Source organism: Neophocaena asiaeorientalis, unplaced genomic scaffold (genome assembly GCF_003031525.2).
Source record: "Neophocaena asiaeorientalis asiaeorientalis breed wild unplaced genomic scaffold, Neophocaena_asiaeorientalis_V1.1 scaffold667, whole genome shotgun sequence".
Taxonomy (NCBI): domain Eukaryota; kingdom Metazoa; phylum Chordata; class Mammalia; order Artiodactyla; family Phocoenidae; genus Neophocaena; species Neophocaena asiaeorientalis.
Window position 1 is genome coordinate 165,521 of NW_020173385.1, and position 7,459 is coordinate 172,979.

The 7,459-nt window shown below is 36.7% G+C and overlaps 1 non-coding gene across 1 annotated transcript; it reads left to right on the forward strand.

Moving 5' to 3' along the window:
• The first annotated feature begins 699 nt into the window (after positions 1-699).
• LOC112400719 (U6 spliceosomal RNA) lies at positions 700-803 on the forward strand. Its single transcript, XR_003003462.1, has one exon. It is a non-coding gene; the product is annotated as a U6 spliceosomal RNA (small nuclear RNA).
• The last annotated feature ends 6,656 nt before the right edge of the window (positions 804-7,459 follow it).

Genomic DNA, 7,459 nt, shown 5'->3' on the forward strand with positions numbered 1-7,459 from the left:
TAAACATAATACTTTTATTGTACCTAGATTTACTAGAAGTTAAATAAGACCTTATATCTGTTGCAAAATTTGTCAGCCAGAAAGATGACTTGATATAATAAAATTTTTATAAGTAAATTAAATGTAAATGGGTTAAGAGTTTTTAGGTGAACCCTTTAAGAATAATCCTGTTTTATGGTGTGTCTACTTAGAAATCGTTTCTCCTAATCTTTTTGGCAACTTCAAACTTTAGGGTTTTGCTAAATTAAATTAAATGATGGAAGCTTATTGAATATCTAGATCATTCCCAAATAAAATAAGATACTGAAACATTAATTACTAAACATAGGCTTCCTTTTACAGAGAACCTAAAGATATTTAGGACTATTAATAAATATGTTTGGTTCCATATGGAGACATTTTCTATAAGAAAGCACATATTTAAAAAAAATTATAAATAGTATTTAGAAGTTTGCCAATCTACAGAATGCTAATGTAAAAGACAGTTCATAATTGCTTACTTCTTAGTTTTTGCTACAAATGAAGGCTTTTAAGAGTTGAGAATTATAATTAAAATATGTGATTAAAACCACTAAAAATTAATAAGGAAAACATCTTTGTATGCAAGGAAAAAGAAGGTATAAAGAATGGAAATACACTTAGCTCAGGGAAGAGAAAGTAGTTTTGTCCTAAAGATAGCTTTAAAAGAGAGAGAGAATGATGGCTTCCACAACACATATACTAAAATTGGAACGACACAGAGAATATTAGCATGACCCCTGCACAAGAATGACACACAAATTTGTGAAGTGTTCTATATTTTTATTAGCAGATGCAAACTACTATATATAGAATGGATAAACAACAAGGTCCTACTGTCCAGCGCACGGAACTATATGCAGTATCCTCTGATAAACCATAATGGAAAAGAATATGGAAAAGACTATACATAAAACTGAATCACTTTGCTGTTTAGCAGAAATTAACACAACATTGTAAATCAACTATACTTGAATACAATAAATTTTTTAAAATAAAAAAATTAAAGTAAAATGAAATCTTATAAAAAGAGAGAGAGAAAAGGAAAACATAGGACAAAAATCTAAAGGTTAAAAAAAAGTAAGTTATAGAAGTTTTGTCGAAGAGAAGACTTGAGAATAGAGTTCTGTATGTGATCAAGACTGGATAAGATTAGAATAAATTGTAAGATGGTGCAAAACCTGAATTTGGTTTTCTCTCTGTTAAGAGCACGAAGTTTTAATGGGATATTGATATGCTCTTGATAACAGATAGTAAAGATTTTTTACCTTTAAAAAAATATTTATTTATTTATTTTTGGCTGTGTTGGGTTTTCGTTTCTGTGCGAGGGCTTTCTCTAGTTGCGGAAAGCGGGGGCCTCTCTTCATCGCGTTGCGCGGGCCTCTCACTATCGCGGCCTCTCTTGTTGTGGAGCACAGGCTCCAGGTGCGCAGGCTCAGTAGTTGTGGCTCACGAGCCTAGTTCCTCCGCAACATGTCGGATCTTCCCAGATCAGGGCTCAAACCCGTGTCCCCTGCATTGGCAAGCAGATTCTCAACCACTGCACCACCAGGGAAGCCCAATTTTTTACCTTTTAAGTAAACTGTTGTAACTTTCTGTATTTTGCTTTTGAAATCTTTTGTCACTTTGCTTGGGTGGATAACTAAGTACTGTTACATAGTGACCTATGATCCTATTTGACCAAGTGTTTTAAACCCTTTTTAATATATTTGACAAACGTCCCCAAAATCAAATTCTAAATGAAGTTCTTTTGACCTGTAGATAACATTGAGGTTTTCCAGAATGCCTCCGGAGCACCTCAAGATTTGTTTTCTCTCCTTATCAAAGAAAGACATTAAACTAATTAGGCTTATTTGATATGTTAAATTACATGGGAAGCATTGCTAAATGAGTGGTGATAAACCTTCTTAGGTTGTATAGTATAGATAATTGTCATTAATATAAATGTTCTAGAAATTATGTGAAATTTCTAAAATTTAAATGTGTCCTCGTGTAGTATCATCAGTCATAATTCTAATTATTGTTTTAAAATTGTATGCCACTAAAACAACAAATTTCTTTGACAATTGCTTTGTAAACAGGTCTTTAACCTTGCTTTTTAAGTCTTTTGTCTTTTATAGACAGTTATTTTTGTACTCTGATGCTTCTGTAAAAATGCTTCATCTTCCAGAAGATTCATAGAAAGAAAGAACCTTTTGACAAATACACGTTTCTGATAACTTTCAGCTCATACCAGTGAACAGGTTAAGAAATTAAAGAATTCTCCAGCATTTATTGTTTGTAGATTTTTTGATGGTGACTATTCTGACTGGTGTGAGGTGATACCTCATTGTAGTTTTGATTTGCATTTCTCTAATTATTAGTGATGTTGAGTATCTTTTCATGTGCCTCTTGGCCATCTGTATGTCTTCTTTGGAGAAATGTCTATTTAGGCCTTCTGCCCATTTTTTGATTGGGTTGTTTGTTTTTTTGATATTGAGCTGCATGAGCTGTTTGTATATTTTGTAGATTAATCCCTTATCCATTGATTCATTTGCAAATATTTTCTCCCATTCTGAGGGTTGTCTTTTCTTCTTGTTTATGGTTACCTTTGCTGTGTAAAAGCTTTGAAGTTTCATTAGGTCCCATTTGTTTATTTTTGTTTTTATTTCCACTTCTCTAGGAGGTGGGTCAAAAAAGATCTTGCTGTGATTTATGTCAAAGAGTGTTCTGCCTATGTTTTCCTCTAAGAGTTTTATAGTTTCTGGCCTTACATTTAGGTCTTTAATCCATTTTGAGTTTATTTTTGTGTATGGTGTTAGGGAGTGTTCTAATTCCATTCTTTTATGCGTAGCTGTCCAGTTTTCCTAGTGTGGAGAAAAGGGAACCCCCTTGCACTGTTTGTGGGAATGTAAATTGATACAGCCACTATGGAGAACAGTCTGGAGGTTCCTTAAAAAACTAAAAATAGAATTACCATATGACCCAGCAATCCCACTACTGGGCATGTATCCTGAGAAAACCATAATTCAAAAAGATACATGCACCACAATGTTCACTGCAGCTCTGTTTACAATTGCCAGGACATGGAAGCCCCTAAATGTCCATCGACAGATGAATGGATAAAGAGGATGTGGCACATATCTACAATGGAATATTACTCAGCCATAAAACGGAATGAAATTGGGTCATTTGTAGAGACGTGGATGGATCTAGAGACTGTCATACAGAGTGAAGTAAGTCAGAAACAGTTAAACAAATATCGTATATTAATGCATATATGTGGAATCTAGAAAAATGGTACAGATGAAACTGTTTGCAGGGCAGAGATAGAGACACAGACATAGAGAACATACGTATGGACGCCAAGGGGGGAAGGGGGGCGTGGGATGAATTGGGAGATTGGGATTGACATATATACACTAATATGTATAAAATAGATAACAAATGAGAATCTGCTGTATAGGACAGGGAGCTCTACTTTGCTTCACTGTACAGTAGAAACCTACACAACAGTGTAAAACAATTATGCCCCAATTAAAAAAAAATAAAGAATTGTAATGGAAACCCTGATGACTTCATAAAACTGTTAACAGAAGATCATGATCAACAAGAATTAGTTACATAGGGCTGAATGTTAGTTTGTATAACTTTCTGTCTGAAATATTACTAGTTTTTAATCTTGGTTGTCCAAATATAAGGAAACCCTTCACTTTAAGTTAATTATGACTTACAGCAATTTGGTAAATTATAACTTTGTAAGCAGAATTGTAGCATTCATCTTTTCTCACTACTTGATTCCTCCAGAATTTGGGAACTCAGTGAATATTATTTTTATGGCAATGTAGCTATTTGCATAAGTTCGATAAGAGTCTGTTCTTATAACAGGACATATTGGAAACATTGGTTATGTTACCTTGTTTTTGACTGGAATGTCATATTTGAGAAATTGCACAGAATCAGATATGATCAGATAGCTTTAAAGAACTAAGGTGAACTTTATGGAGCCATAAAACCCCTTGGAAAAACAATCTGGTACCTTGCTTACAAGGAGCCCAGCAGCCTTACCAGGTAAATAAGAAAGGTCACTTCCTGGCCGCCCCAGAACCTTGAAATATTTTGAGGACCTAGAGAAGGGAGGAATTCACCCAATCTATATATAGGTAGTACAGGCGAATCTGATGACAAGCACTTGGCGTGGCTTTACTGGCCTTGAAAGGCCTTTTAAAGTTCAGTCTGAGATTCCTTATGAAACGTTCCAGCACAGCCAATTTAAAGTAGCTTGTGTGATCAATTACTCTTATGCAAATAATCAGGCAAAGTTTATTGAAACCAGACTTATTTTGCAAGCAAATTAGTCAACTTGGCTATATTTTGTAGAAATGAGGGTACTTTTAGATAGAAAAAGATCGTTTCTGTAGATGTTGGGTTCTAGTGTTGTCTTTGAGGTTTTGTATTTACTGCTTAAGACTCACTTCCTGGATGGCTTCTTGTTACTATGTTGCATTATGACAAAAGTTTAATTGAATTATTGAAAGGACATACTAAGATTGTTTCTGAAGCTTATCACATCAGCTTATCTTTGGATGAAGATCAGGTGGCCTATGGCCTGCAACCAGGAGATGATGTACACTGGAAAAGACATCATTGAAAGGACTCTCTCCAACCTAGATTACAGGACCCTTGTCAGATACTCTTAATTAGCTCTTGCACAGAATAACTGAAGGGAATTGATTCTTGGATTCATATTTCCCACTTGAAAGGGCCCTTGCACTGGACTGGTCCATAGAGAGGACTGCTCACCTCAAACTCACCTTAAAACAATGCTCAAACGGAGGAGAGACGACTCCCACCCCAGGAGGAGAAGAAGACATCAGAACGAGACAGCTATCCCAAGATGCTGGACCTGACCCATATGATTATTTATTGTGTTTTTTCATTTCTTTGGCTTCTGCACATAACTCAAATGTTTTTCTATCATTGGCACAAGTCCCATGTAGACTTTAAAAATTAATCCAATTGTTGGATTTATGGTCATTTACCTATGTCAAGTACTTCTTGGTGGATTTCTCCAAGGCTCTAATTGGATGGTCCTTAGGAAAATTATTCTAGAAGAAAGAAGTTATAGTTTTGTTCGAGCCACTTTTGTTATTGCTAGATGGGACCCCTTCATTGGCCAATCAATCATACTTGCTCTGACCATGGTCATAAATATGAATGACTTAAATCTGCATCATAAGCACCCTTGTTTACTGTGCTTTTCCTGGTAACCTCCCATAACTGACGCTCCCCACCCTCAAAATCCTCTTTTGTCTTTAGCTGAGGATAGTATTTAAGGTGAGGGCTTTGGCTATTTTGGTGAGTTACTCAGTTTTTCTGGGTCTCTTCCATGTATACGTTATTAAATCTTGTTTGATTTTCTCCTGTTAATCTTTCTCATGTCAATATAATTCTTAGACAAGCCAGAAGAATGTAGATGGGTAGAGGAAAATTTCTTCTTCCCTGACGATAGCCTTGGAAACCATCCAGTACCTTGGGGGTGGGAGGGGAGGATAGCTCTTTGGCAACTTTTTTTTTTAAAGTAACACATGTATATAGTAAAAATTTCAAACTGCATGAAAGGTCATACAATGAATAGCCCTCCCTTGAAAGCCAATAAATAGTCCCTCTCATCTCTTATTGCTAGTCCCTCAGTTTCTCCCCCAGAGGCAACCACTGTTACCAGCTTCTTGTGTAGTCATTGGGACGTAGTCTGTGAATATTCAAGTATATGGATATATATTCCCTTCTACTTTTTTACATAGATGTTAGCATATGATATAAACTGTTCTGCACCTTGCTTTTTATATATTGTTTTCTTCCAAAATTTTGTCCTCACGAAATATCTTGCCTCCTTTTTGAGTTAATTTTGACCATTTCTCCAGGAAACTGCCTGTTTCCTCAATATTTTCCAGTTGTTTTCAGAGTTGTACGTTATATTGTCTTGTAATTTAGAACAACTAACAAAGTTCTTCATACCTATTGGTCTAAATGTTAATCCCTCTTCTAACACTTACAAACTTTCTAAGCAATTTTGGGCAAGTCCCGTGAGTCGTGCTGTGTGGTAAATGTTCATAGTCTAACAGAGGGTAATGATTGTAGTGTATTAAAGAATGATGAGTGAGTTTGGCAATTTTCTGAGATATACTTGCAACTAAAAACATAAAATAATTACTATTTTAGGAGCTTAGCCCTATGCCACCCCTTCCTCTATAACCTTCTTTCCTGAGTTTCTCTTCATAACATATTAACTCACACTCAACCTGTACCCTATTAGTTAAATAAGGAAAACTGGCATTTTTAGACTGAAATAACGCCTAGGTAAGCCAAATACTGACTGCCTCAACAATTGTTTTATGGCCTGTCCTCCTCTGAAGCCAGCATCAAGGCCATCTTGAAATGAGTGGTAAAGAGGCCAAGAGATGAGGCTGGGTGGTATAAGTTGTGGTTTTCAGTTGGGGAGAGATAACTAATTTTGGAGGTTGACAAGGAAATAGAAGAGGTTATTAATGGCCTCAGGGAAGCCGGAACGGATCTGGTAATCTGATAATGAGTGCTGAGGTCAGGACAGGGGTAGGGGTGGCATTGAGGGTGGGAATGGTAGTGGGAGGGGTGGAGCAGGTGTGGGAAGCTGAGGCTGGGCCTGGGGAATTGTATTCAATACATAATAATCTCTTGTAACATTAAAAAAAGTTTCATATCTACTGGCCTAAATGTTCATATTATTCCCATCAGTATTTGCACAAGTACTGAAACTGTGCTTAGTCTGAGAAGGAGAATTATAAGAATATTTAAACAAAACAGAACAACAAACACACACACATCTCATTAGTTTGGGAATTTCTTCACACTACAGCCACATTCTTTCTTCTTAAGTTTACTACTTGTGTGCTTTCCTAGATTGCCCACCCAAAAAAATAAGGCTAGCTCACATCATCCCCTACCCTGTTTGTTAAAAGTGGAAAACTGGTAATTACTTGCCCCAGTGGGCACTCAGTACCCTGCATATTGCTTGCATCAACAATGGATGTATTGCCTGAGCCCATTTTAGCCTGAGGTGAGGTGAACTGGAGTCTGAAACACAGAGAAAGTCCCGAGATAGGACAGGAAAACGAGATAGGGACATGTAGTTTTCTTTAAAAAGCTATTCTTACAATAATCGCCCTCTTTCAGCCTTGAACATCTTCAGTACTTGCCCTAAATCGCTTAGCAACTTTGTAAACTGTGGTAGATTGTGGTGGGATTAAAATGTTGGCCAATGCATACAGAGAAGTTTCCCCCCACCCCGACCCCAAGGGGGTGAGGGAGAAAAGCAATTTCGGAGGTCGGTGTGGAGACAGTATGAAAGCTTGTAACAGCCCAGTAAGTGGGAAGCTGCTAAGTAGCGGAATGGGAAGCGCAGGTAATCATCCAGGCGAGGGCG